General features: G+C 37.3%; 1 long non-coding RNA gene across 1 annotated transcript in view; it reads left to right on the forward strand.

Annotated features, from left to right (window-relative positions):
• The window catches only part of LOC138834474 (uncharacterized), a 46376-nt gene extending 36113 nt beyond the window's left edge, over positions 1-10263 (forward strand). The window contains exon 4 of the long non-coding RNA XR_011374135.1: positions 9981-10263. This is a non-coding gene — a long non-coding RNA (uncharacterized lncRNA). The remainder of the gene's footprint in view (positions 1-9980) is intronic.
• Positions 10264-10969: the final 706 nt, after the last annotated feature.

Genomic DNA, 10969 nt, shown 5'->3' on the forward strand with positions numbered 1-10969 from the left:
GAATTGTCTCTTAGATTTAGGATTAGAATCCCCTTTTAAGGCTTCAAACAATGGGTGTAATTCTCCTGTGGTAATTTTCAAGTAGGGTCTAAGCCAATTTATGTTTCCTAGTAATTTTTGAAAATAATTTAATGTTTTTAATTTATCTAGCCTAATACTCATTTTTGTGACATGATGTATTATTTTTCCTAAATAGTTTAAAGGTTTATTATGTTGAATTTTATCTGGAAAATAAGCAAACCAAAGTTGGTTAATTGCTCAATGGTTAATTGTTAAAATTTGTTCTGTTAAATGTTTACTTTCAGCAGCTATTAAAATATCGTCCATATAATGAATAATATAAGCATTAGAAAACTCTTCCCTAGTTTTTTGTAAAGCTTTATCCACAAATTTTTGACACAATGTAGGAGAATTTTTCATGCCTTGTGGCAAGACCTTCCACTGATATCTCTGCCAGGACCTTTTCAAATTACATGAGGGCACATGAAATGCAAATCTTTGAAAATCATTAGGATACAATTTTATTGTTTAAAAAATCCTGACAATAAATGATTATTATATAATGTTCTTTAGGAACAGCCACAGGAAATGGAAGTCTTGGCTGAAGAACCCCCATGTCATACATGGTGTTATTAATGGCTCTGAGGTCTTGTAACAACCTCCATTACCCAGATTTCTTTTTAATTAAAAAATTGGAGTATTCCAAGGGTATTGGATTCCTCTAAATATCCTTTCTGTATTTGCTCATTTACCAATTATCCTACAGCCTGTATCTTCTCTTGAGTTAGGGACCACTGATCAACCCACACAGGCTGTTCATTTTTCCATGATATTGTATCAGCAAACTTCTCATCAGCGGCCCCTATGAAAAATTTTGTACAGTAAAGGAATCTGCAGTAACGAATTTTAGTTCAATGTTTTGCAAAATGTCTCTGCCCCATAATGTAAGGGCAAAGAAGATATAATATAAGGTTGAAAGTTTCCAAATCTATTTTCACACTCCCACTTTAAAATTTTTGAACTTGAGCAACATTGTTAGCCATACCCAATCCCATTAATGTAGATTCTGTCTTCATAATTGGCCAGGATGAGGGCCAGTCTTTTCCTGAAATACATGTTGGGTCTGCCCCTGTGTCCAAGAGATCTTTAATAGGCTTTCTATCCACTTTTATAGTTTTCATGGGTCAATCCTTAGAAATAGATTGTACCCAGGCCACAGTTTCTGTGGAACTGAAACCTCCTGTACCTCGATCTTGTTTTAGGATTTGATTTGGAAGATGGACATAATTTAAAATTAAGATTTGAGCTAATCTTTGATCCATAGGTATTTGCATATTTTTTAAAGACCTTACCGTTACGTTAATTTTCCCTTGGTAATCTGCATCAACTACTTCGAGTAATACCTCAAAGTTTTGTTATAATTTGAGCTTCTACCAATTATCAAGCCCACAGTTGCTTCAATTACAGAACCATAAACTTGAGTTTCTATTAGCTGAACAGCATGCATGATAGAGATGATGTAATCTCTTTTTTCTGCCAGATCAAACCCTGCACTTCCTGGAGTAGCTCTTGGTAAATCCCATACTGTAAATGGAGGAGACAAGGGGATTTAATGGAACTGATCCCGTAGGGGATTTTTGTGTAACAGTATGTGTTTCCCCTCTTTCGTTTAAGGGGCGGAGGGAGCACCCCTCTTCTTGTTTTTTGTCTCCTTTTCTTCTGCTGTTAGGAGAATTCTATCCTTATAATATTTTGATCTACACTCATTTTTCCAATGATTGCCTTTCTTTCATCGTGGACAAAGTCCAGGCGCTTTACCCTTTTTATTTTTACTAGGTATATTTTGCTTTTGTTGAAAATCTTTACTCATGTGTTCTGACTGGCCACATGAGAAACAGACCCCATTTCTAGCCTGAGGTCGTGTCTTATGTAATTTTTGTTCATAAGCACTGAATGATTCTCCTTTCATTGCTGCAGCATATGCCATTCCTTGAGTGACTGCTGGTGAGGCATCTATGCATGCTTTAACAATATCTTGCAATGATCCCATCAGTAATTGAAAAGTACTTAATGCATAACTTTTCATACTTGTTACCTCCTCGCTCATTTTTCTCACAGTTTTCCTTCTCCTCAATACTTCTCACAAGTTGATATATACATTTCCCATATATTGTCTTGTCAGCATTGCTATTCCATTGGTTTGCCCTTTGTCTTTTTTCTCACCATTTTGTTTTTCCTCTTTCATTCCCTAATTAAGGTAAATGTATACACAAAATACAGGGTACCAAAATCAGGGGGATAAACCATAGGGAGAAAACCCAAAACAAAATAGAAATCATATACTACCTTAAAAACAGCAACCGCAAAAAGAAAAAAATCCTCTGTTTTCATATCTTGGAGTTCATTTTGCTCTGCTTCAGCTTATATTGTAATATATATGCATAACAAAGCCACTGGAAAAGAATCGTTGCATGGACACTATATCATGAAAACAACATTAACTGTTTCTGATGGTAAAGGTGGAATTAAGATTGGTGAATTCACGATTCTGATAAAGGAATTTCAAAAGAGTTTTACAATTATGACAGGTAAATTTTAATTCTTCAGGATTTTTAACAACTTAGCCTATTAAGAAAATTTAAAATTGCCTGGGAAAAGAGGCTTTCATGCAAAGAAATCCATGGAGACTTAGTGGAGAGAGATCAATGTGGGTGAAGTTGGCTCATTAAACAAACAAACAAACGAATAAACCTCAGAAAACTTGCTGGAAATCCTCTGTTTCCCTTGAAAATGTCCTTACCCAGGAAATATATTTTCAGTTTGTGAAACAAGGTTGTAGTGGAATTTAAATCCAAAGTTCTTAAAAAAAAAAAAAGACATCAAAATTTGTGAATTGACCTTTACCAAACTGTAATTCTCTGAAATATATAGTTTGAGTCAAAATATTTAGAGAGAAAGTATCCTAAACAATGAAAGAATGTATTGGGTTTACATTTTTCTGTTTGTAATTCTTTCCACAATGTCTTTGCACATGAAGCACTGAAACACAGAAAAAAAATCTGATAGGATAATTCAAACCAATGATTTCACATTTCTATGTTGCCCACAAAAAATAATATCCTTATTAAGATGAGATAGTGAACACTTCTCTTATTACATAAGCCAAAAAATTTTGGGATCAGAAAAGAATTGAGGAAATGAAAAATGTAAGAAAACTCTTTTTAGAACCCGAGCTAAGCATATTGGCTTCAACAGTGGAGAGAGGCCAAAACTTTTTGATATAGATTCTCTTAATATTTTAGTTCCCTAAAGTGATTTTACAGAGCCTATTTGCCTCACTACGATGAAGAACAGATTGAATGAAGACATGAAAATAAATTACACATCCGAATGAGGCAACTTAAAAGAATTTTAAATGAGAAACAATGAAGATGGAGCAATGGGGGAGGCCGTATAGTCCTTCAGATTCACTAAAGATGAAGCCAAGAATCTGTTATTCATTGGAAATCAGGAAAGAGCTAAGAGGAGGACATAGAAGTAGGACATAGAAGCATTGTCCTTTGTAACAGACACTGTCATCCAAGGTATGGATGATTTAACTCTATTCTCCTCGATACATCTTGTTGAACAAATGCAAGACCAAGAGAAAAATAATCAATTGAAATAATTTTGCAAAGAATAACTTCACTTTTCCTGATATTATATCTAAGGAGAGACTTAATAGAAAAGATAACAAGTGGAGTATACTTTGGTTTCCTCTAAGCATCTTGTTCCCAAAATATATCTTTGAGGTTAGAAACGATTGAACCCAAAAGTGGTGGAATACTTATTTTTGTTGGCAATTGAGACACAAAAAGACTTTCAAGGTTAAAAAAAAGAAAAAAAAGTATAGTCAAATATTTGTGATCACAGCTTCTTGGACTGGTTTTTGGAGACAAAGTTTTACATTAGAGTTTGTCCCATTAACATAGAAGTTGGGTATTCATGACAACCAAATTCAAGAGGGAAGTTTAATGGACTCGCTAGGAAAGTAAAAAGAAAACCATTAGAAAACCCGAAAGTGGTGCTGTAGCTCAAGAGGTAGAGTGCTTGCCTTGAGCTGAAGAGCACAGGGACAGCACACAGGCCCAGAGTTCCAGCCCCATGACCAACAAAAACAAAAACAAAAAAATAAATCAAATTAGTAACAGAAACTGAGAAAACCTTGATTGTTCATCTTATATAATGGGTGGGAGAAGAAGGGTAACAAGAAATCTAAAGGGTTCTACATCTATGGCCAGGCAAATGTGTTAGTCATGTTCTTGGTGATAAGGATTACAGGTGAAAATGATCAATTTAGGGGAAAAAAATCTCTGATAGTTCTAACTGAAAGATTAAAAAAATTGACCACTACTATTACTAACTTGCTAACTGCTGATTCTGCTTCTGTAAACTTGCTTACGCTAGCATTGACCCTTCCCTTCCCAGAAATGAATGAAGAAGTTTCAGGGACCAGATGCCGGCCCCAGGACAAGGTCAGTGGTAGTAGATAAAGAACAGACAGTACGTGTTCCTCAGTTCCCATTTAGAAATTCCCCAGACAGGACCTTGAGATAATGACCTCCTGGCAAGACCATAAGCTAAGCCAAAGGTCAACCAATCATAGGCCTGTAACCATGTAAACCCCCCCTTAAACCAACCATGGGCCAGTCATTTTACAAAGAGTGTTACAAAATTTCCCCCGTGGCAAAGTGATTGTTGGTGTATATGGTGACCTTTAAATGTACCAATCATGGGATGCTTTGTGTTATGCATTAATCTTGTGGTTTTTGCCTTTTAAAAAGGGCTTGTAACCGCTGCTCGGGGCTCCCTGTCTGCTCGGGACAGAGAGTCAATTTGCGCAAACGTCGAATAAACTCCTCTTGCTTATTGCATCTCCTGGCCTGGAGTCTGAGTTTTCTGGGGCGCCCTCCCATTGATGAAAGTATCCTAGGGGACTAGGGTCTTTCATTAACATTTATATTAAACAGATGCAAAGATTGATCTGTTTAGATATCATCAAAATAACCATGACCATGAATATGAAAAAGAATGATAAAATTGGGGGCATTATTAAAGAGAAGAAGAAAAGAAAAGTTATGACATAAGTGTAGCAATGTGAGCACCAGTCTGGACAAGATTGGAAGAAAGAGATAAGGAAACAAAAAAGTAATCGAAACAGATTTACAGAAGAAAAGAAAAGAAAGAATTTGCACGAAGAAAAGGTCAAAACTGTTACAGAGACATTGAAGGAAATATGCTATTTGGATTTGAAAACTAAAAGGACATAGACAAGTTCAATAAGAACAGTGTTTGGTGAACTGCTAGAGATGTAATTCATATTGATGAAATTTTGACATATGAATGTGAAGTCATAAAATTCTAGATCCATTAATTCAACAGATCCTTTTTATTTTAAATGTTGGGAACAAATGCTTTTATTCTGATCTTAGAAGAACTAATGAGCTCCAAGAAAATGTCTCTAAGAAGCCTTTCAATTCAAATATCACTGTTTGTCTCAAAACGCCTTAAATTCTACATCTTATAATGTTGGCATAGAGTTACACTGTGGAACTTTTATACGCAGAGAGTGAGTACTACCCTATTGGTTAACATGGACAAAGTACCTTCATAAATAGACTGGGTGTTTGGAAACAAGAAGTGGTAGCTGAACAATGTTCTTAGCAGTTTGTACAGATGAAATGGAAATAGAGCAATCAAAAGGGATTATCATACAATAGAAACCTGTTACACTGACTCTCTAATCAGTCACAACATCATCAATTTAGGGAGTATTTTCCAAGAGCATACTGAGAAAAAGAGGGCTCATCACAATTAGTGTTCAGGTTGAAGTAACGACAATCACATAACGTTTCATATAAGTTTTCAATTATTTTGGAGCATTAAAGTGGGAAAAAGCAAAGTAAATATTTTGCATGTATCTGAATTAAGTGGGATGAATTATATTGGTCTCTCTTTAACTTGGAAGTTATAGGTTATGTTTTTTTTATACTCTACGTTGGGACAATGATCTGCTTTCAGTTATTTTCTTCTCTTCCCCTTCTTTTGCCCTTCCACTTAAAGAGACATACTTGAGCTTGCATTTCTAAATCCTTCAAAATTATCCATACTTCTGTCAGCCTCCTATATCTTTCTCAAGGGTATATCTTCTTACTACCATTTTTTTATCCCATATGATATTGGATATCTTCCTGCCTAATTCAGTGAAAGATACACATTAGACTCATCCATATATCTCAACCCTTGTACCACCATAAAATCCTATCTTACTTAGAAATCATGATTTTAGTATGTCTGGGGAGGTGACATCTGTCATTTTTGAATGACCATAATTGATACTTACATGCAAGCATGTTTTAAACCAATATGCCTCTCAGTAGATGAATGAATTGGCATGTCCATTGCGGTGCTGTGGGCTGTGGCGGGGACGAGGAAGAAAAATGGTTGGCTACCCTCAGTTATTAATCCTGGGTCCCAGGGCTGGCCAGATGGAGAGTTTCCCTGCATAGGGTAAGCATCTTTATAGGAATTCTTTATTGTCTATTTTTTATCTATACACTCTTGCCCAGTGCTTTCCTTTTTATATTTAGGGCAAATTCCTGGTCCTCTCTTGTTAACATCAGTAGCCTTTTTACAGTTCTTCTTTATATGTCCCATTTGACCACATCCAAAACATTTTAGATTAGATGGTTTGTAAAGCATTCCAGGCAGTGGGCATAGTTTCAGCAAACAACTGCAAACGCCGGGATTTGGATGTAATGTCTTTACACGCCCTTAAATATGTATTTACCTCCCCAGATTCTTTAATAGGCAATAGGGCTCGTTGACAGTCCTCATTAGCATTCTCATAAGCCAACATGCCTAGTAGTTGTTGCAGTGCAGCCTCTCCCACAACAGTATGTTCCAAGGTCAGTGTCAATCATGATAAAAATTCAACATAGTGTTTATTAGGTTTTTGAATTACTTTAGTCCAGAAGCCATAATGCTCTCCTACCAGCCGAATCCTCCCATGCCTCAATACCTATGTCTCATAACTGCTCATGGATCTCTTCAGGAGAGTTCACTTGCATATGAGCATCTGCATATGGTTCTGTTCCACTCAACATAGGACAGGTTATGATCTGCAGGCGTGGATTATTGCTCTGTGCATTTTGTCTAGTCCTTTCTGTCTATAAGTCAGTAAACTACATTTGCCATTGTAGGTATTCTGGTTCCTTAAGCAAGGCTCTACAAAGCATCTTCCAATCCTCGGGAGCAAAATTATCGGGCAAGCCCATTAAGTAATTCCTTAACATAATGAGACTGAGGACCATAAGTCACTGATTGTTAAGTTTACCAATATCATCGACAGCAACACCCTCATATCTGGTTGGTTGAGCTATACCATTCATAGGAGGTAGTCAAATTACAGGATAAGAAAAAATAGGCATTTCTTCATCAAACTCACTGAGCCTTCTGTTTTGTGAAGGAGTGATGCGGTAAAAATTGCTTCCGCAAGCTGAGGAGAGGAAGGCTGTTTTACTTTCACCTTCTCAGATTATCCTTTCACTCTGCTAATTTCTAACTCCATATGTAGTAATCTTGATAAAATCAATTCCATTTGCTCAGACATTCTATTTACGCTTTCAGTTTGTTCATTTTCAGCTTTCTTTACCTCTTGTTTTTTCTCCTAATTGTGATGCAGCCTTATCTATTGCATCCTTAACCTCCGAGTCCAATAGTAAACCTACAATAGAAGGCACTGCCTCTTTCTTTAAGTCCGCTATTAATCTTTTCTCATTTAAAGCTTTAAAAAGGGTATGTAAAGTAGCCTAAATGGACCAAAATCTAACAGGAATCCTTTCCCCTTCTCGAACATCTCTTTCTACAATACTTTACTCAATTCCAATTACCAACATCTAATGCCCCATCAACGGGGAACCAATGATTCCATTCCCTAAATACATTAATACACATTTCTATGTCAAAAGAAGAAATAGTTACACCACAAGCAGCAAGTAAATATTTTAGCATATGTAAGTACGGAGTAGACTTAACTTGTTCCATCACCCTGTAATTAAAAGTACTTACCTGAATATCCCTTCCTGTATTCAACACTGCAGGGTCCCTGTTTGTGTGCCAGTTGTCAACGTCTCAGGCATTGGGGTCCCTGGGTAAGGGTCGCAAAATCACCAGGACACAGGGGTTGCAGAGTGCAAACAGCAATTGCCACTGCATGCTGTGCTTTATTGTTAGTGGGTATTTAAAGACAAGGAAGTATTATCTTTGCCAATATTTATTCAGCAGACATTCACACAAAGAATTTCAACAGATACAATTTTGCTTAAACTGTGAGATAAATCTTTGTATATTTTTATCTAAACTATTTTAGAGCAAGCTCAAACCATTTCCCCGTACTCTGGAAAATGCTTGACTAGCTGTTCGTCTATGTGTAAGTAAGCAGAAGAGCTACTTCCTCAGCTTTGAGACATGATAGCTTTGAGACAGGGAGAAAGAACATGTTCCCTCTCTAGGCTGGTATGCCAAGAGCTTTCCACATACACAAACACAGTCCTCAGATAATCCTGAGGCCGGAGCCAGCATCATTCTGCCAGTCCAACACAGACCCTGAGTCTTCACAGAGATTGTCTCACCAAGTCTTCTATTACTTTAAGCAAAAACAAAGCAAAGCAAAGCAAACAAAATAGACATTATTGTTAATTAAGCTGCTATTAAAGATTCTAGGCACAATTATACTGTTAAATGATGTTAGTAAATATGTTTTGTAGATACTGATCTCATATGTGTCACAAAAATATCCATGGATTCATAACTAGAAACTCTGAAGTGTAAAGTATATTAATTTGGTGAGTTTCATTAGGTAGCCAATGAAGAGAACACCACAGGGTTTTCAGTCAGGTAAAGAAGTTTATTTACTGAACTGCTGCCCATGCCATACATGGTAGAAATGCATGTAAAAAAAATGGGGCAATCCAACCTCTGGCAAGGATGAATCTATGTGAAGGACCAGATGAGGTGTGGCTGTTTGGGGGAAACACTGGCCACACTGTATCTGGATGTGACTTCAAGTTCTGGGACTCACTTCTGGTCAGATGGAAAGTGGGACCAGAGGCTGACCAGGTTGTGACTTAACAGGATGGGGAGGTGGCTGCCTCCAGGTGTGCCAGATACTAGGCAACACATAAAGGGTTGAAACTTAGCCAAGAATTGGCTGCATAGGGTCTGCATGCCCTGGGGCAGACCTAACCTAACAACAAATACAGGTAGTACTTCTGACATATGACTCCTGACTCCAAACAATTCATTCTCAGTCATGTTCTTTCTTTCTTTCTTTCTTTCTTTCTTTCTTTCTTTCTTTCTTTCTTTCTTTCTTTCTTTCTTTCTTTCTTTCTTTCTTTCTTTCTTTCTTTCTTTCTTTCTTTCTTTCTTTCTCTTTCTTTCTTCCTTCCTTCCTTCCTTCCTTCCATCCTTCCTTCCTTCCTTCCTTCCTTCCTTCCTTCCTTCCTTTCTTTTCTCCCTCCCCTCTCTCTTTTTTGTTTTATTGGTTGGTCATAGGGTTTGAACTCTGGGCTTGGGCAATGTCCCTCAGCTCTTGAGCTCAAGTCGAGCACTCTACCGCTTGAGCCACAGCGCCACTTCTGGTTTTTGAGTGGTTTATTGGAGATAAGGGTTTCACGGACTTTCCTGCCCAGGCTGGCTTTGAACTGCAATCTTCAGATCTCAGCGTACTGATTAGCTAGGATTACAGGTGTGATCCACCAGCGCCCAGGTCTTTCTCTCTCTATCTCTCCTCTCTTTCACTCACCCTCCCTCTCTCCCCTACCTCAACTTTCTCAACTCTCAAATAATGAACACTTGCTGAGTTGAACTCACAGGCTGGGAGAGCAGCTCAATTGGCATATGTGAAATTTATTTAATGTTTCCTTCTACTTCTACCACAGGTCACTGGGATCAAATAATGAACACTCAGCAGCATGGCTTCTCAAGCCGTTTGGAGGAGGAAAGCAAGCATGCTCACTTCATTCTGTGAGGTTCACCCTGGGAAGGTGGGGCAGACTCCTCCCTCCTCTTGCTAAATCTCAGCCCAGATTCTGCATCCATAGAGGTGACTGCCTCCAAGAGTCCCAGTTACTCAAGTGAAACAGTTACAAAGCAGAGACTTAGCTTCTTGTGGTGCTGAGATTAATGGCAGCATGATTCAACATGACTCACTAGTTTATTGAGATTGGGACTTCTTAAATTTTTGGTTAGGCTATGTTCAAATTGTGATCTATTTATTTCTGATTGCTAACCATGATTATAGAAGTGAACCAGCACATCAGACCATTCAAAGTTCTTTATGCCACATGGACAACATGAAGTTTATTTTACCAAATGACATACAACTAGACAGACAGCAAAAGTAAGTCCTTAATTCTGGTCAAGATGTGTTGTTAATGTGAAACAAAATTACTTAGCAAAATTTCTGACTACTGGGATTATACTTTCAAACTTACCCTACACTTTAATATCAAATCACTTATATTTAGCCCATGATTCACTCAAATTACCTGTAATCATTTATGTCTGGCCTATCTTCTAGAAGTAGGGAGAACAGGAGCTCACACAATTAACTAAAGTGGTAGAATTTGAGAGGATCACAGTTCTGAATAGGTCTAGGAAGGAAAGTATCAGCCATATCAACCTACTAGGTAGGGATATTGGAATGCAATCCTGATCCCTGCTTTTTGGGCTGGGTGCAAAAATTGCTACTCTATGCGTAAAGTAACTTAAACTAGAAAGGAGTGGTGGAGTGACTCCAGTGGTGGAATACTTATGTAGCAAACAACATCAAAACTCAAATCAACTTCCTAAAGATAAAATAAGACAAGGAAAGAAAGAACAACTCATACTGAGCTTGTGTTCATTGTAAAGATTTACTCTAAATCAT

The sequence above is a fragment of the Dipodomys merriami genome, unplaced genomic scaffold (genome assembly GCF_024711535.1).
Source record: "Dipodomys merriami isolate MVZ:Mamm:240054 unplaced genomic scaffold, mDipMer1.0.p SCAF_216, whole genome shotgun sequence".
In the NCBI taxonomy this organism is placed as follows: Eukaryota; Metazoa; Chordata; class Mammalia; order Rodentia; family Heteromyidae; genus Dipodomys; species Dipodomys merriami.